Here is a 2,724-nt window from a genome sequence, read left to right on the forward strand (position 1 = left end):
GACTGCAGGGTTTTTTTTTTTTTTTTTTTTTTGCAGAGGTGTTTATTCTTTTCTGGCTGGCACAGCAGCTGTAGCAGCAGACATAACATAACACAGCTGCTCTCCTGGCTGACACAACAGCCATAACACAGTGTTCTCTCCTGGCTGATGCAGCAGCCCTGGCAGTATTCACACTATATTCTTTCCGCTTGTGCCTGACCCAACAGACACAGCCATGGCGCAGCAGTAATTCCTGCCACTTTATTGGTGGAGCTCATATATCTGCGCAGCACAAGGTAGTCGTGTGCAGGGCTATAAATGATCTCACTTCAAGTTTTCTATTTACAAAACTTGGGGCGAGAGAGCCTGAACACGCCATCTTGGCTAATTTCCCCACTGTTGATCATGTGGTCAGAACAGCTGACCATCCTAAATTCCTTTAATGCCTCCTCTTTCATGAAAGACAAATAAACTTCTGTCTACTTTGAGCCACTGAGCTTTCTGATGTCCTATTTCCTGACAAGTACAGGGTGAAAGTGAAAGTGGAAGTTGCTCCGTCGTGTCCAACTCTTTGCGACCCCATGGACTTTACAGTCCCTAGAATTCTCCAGGCCAGAATACTGGAGTGAGTAGCCTTTTCCTTCTCCGAGGGATCTTCCCAACCCAGGGATCGAACCCAGGTCTCCCGCATTGCAGGCAGATTCTTTCCCACCTGAGCCACAAGGGAAGCCCAAGTACAGCGTAGGGACTCCCCAAATATTAGTGCTTATTAGTGTTTTCTCTGTTGCTGTCCCGTGTCTCCAGAGAAGCGGTTTCTGGTCTTCTGCCTACTTGGTTACTTGAACTTCTATCATGCAAAATGAAAAGGTTACTGCTTCTATATTCTCTTTGAATTCTGTTTTCTCCCTCCACCTCCTCGGCCTATTTCCATCACATTACTTTTGCACTATCAATGCTGAGAGAACTTTCAGTCTTTCCTGAGATACTTGCTCCTTTTCTTAGAATGTAGAGGATTTGCATTTATCTCTTTGTTTTAACAGCGTTTTCCCTTCCACTATGATTAGTTCATCTTTGTATTTCACTCAGAGGTTTGCTCATAGTGGTGCCGAATAATTATATTGTGAGTAAAAAGTGTATACAGTTATGTGAAATGTTAATTTGGTGCTAAAGTTTAGTTCAGCCTAAGAGAAGTTAATTACAGAGCCTCTGCTGCCAAATATTTTCTGACCACAGGAAAATGAATTACAACAAAGTGAATTATTTCTGTTTTAGATTTAATAATCTTGGGGAGAAGTAAATTGGTAAACCATAGGTTCTGTCAAGAAAAATTTTAGCTAAAGGGAGACTATATTGATTGTACTGCCATTTTATATTTATGGGAACCAAAAAAAAGGCATGTTATTTTCTAAAATTCATCTGAATTCAGGAATTATTCTTCCTAGTTCTTTCACCAATTTTAGGCAAATAATAAATTTTCTGGTATGATAACGAGTCTATTTGCATAATTAAAAATTTGATGAATTCTCCTTCCTATGTTCAAAGTATATTGAAATATTCTACATGAGTTTACATAATTTAAAATTTTTATTTCTGAAAATACTTGTTTTTCTTAAAACCATTAGACGTCACCTAGCTCACCTGACAGGAGTTTGGGTATTATAAGTTTTAAATTATATCCATTTTTATTGTGTACCAAAATGTACATGTATCCATCTGGGTCTGATCTGGAAAGAAAGAAACGACACAGTGATTTAAATGGGGAAAGTTTAATATAAGGAATGGTGAACTTTTGATACAAGAGAAACTTTAGGCTTTAAGAAAACTCTATATGTTTTGCTAGGGCGGCAGGAAGGTACTCAAGCAGGACAAACGTCAAAGGTGGCCCTTTTCTGATGTTTGGGTTTAGATCTTGTTGGAAAAGGCATAATTATAACCTACTAGATGCCAGAGAAGTTCAGTAAGTTGCCTGAACCGGAGCTGGTCTGCAGAAACCAAACCTTGGGAGTGCAGGCAGATTGTAACTGAGCTGCAGCTGGTGACTATGCTTGTGGGCCTCCAGCTGGTCCGGGGCAGGACAGCATTCTTTGTTTGTGCAGGGGCTGCCCGTGGTAGCCAGGAGCATAGGTGTCCATAGTGACAGGGAACCCAGTTGCAAGCCTACAAGACAGAGATGGGTGTAGGCACATAGCAACTGGCAGCCAGGTGTGCAGACATGCATCAGAGTGCTGGTATGGCAAAAAGTCTGGCATAGCATCCCTGTCAGGAGAACCTATAGGAAGCTTGTGGCCAGGCCAATTCATGGCTGCAAAATTACCATGAAATTCTGCTTTCTGAGCAAGGACCGGGGCTGACTGCTGCTAGATAACCTCACGCTCACAATGCTAACCTACTGTGAAGCAGCAGGAAACAGCTGGAGATACCTTCTTCCTACAATGTTCCTTTAGCACCCTCTGCTGAGAAAGCTTAGCATCATGCTCACTGCAAAGGGGAAATACTCATCACAGTTGTCTGTAATTGGAGTCAAAGGGCAATATAGTGATAACTGGCAGAGAATTTATACCTTAAAGTTGCTAAAACAGAAATGTGAAGTCAAGACACTCCATGATTGCTTCAGAATTAAATCTATAAAGAAGAAAATGCTAGAAGAGAAGCAGAAAATTCATTAAAACTCAGGTTTATTTATTTATTTTAATTTTTGACTGCACCACACGGCATGTGGGATTGTAGTTCCCCAACCAGGGACTG

This window comes from Bos taurus, chromosome 16, assembly GCF_002263795.3.
Source record: "Bos taurus isolate L1 Dominette 01449 registration number 42190680 breed Hereford chromosome 16, ARS-UCD2.0, whole genome shotgun sequence".
NCBI lineage: Eukaryota > Metazoa > Chordata > Mammalia > Artiodactyla > Bovidae > Bos > Bos taurus.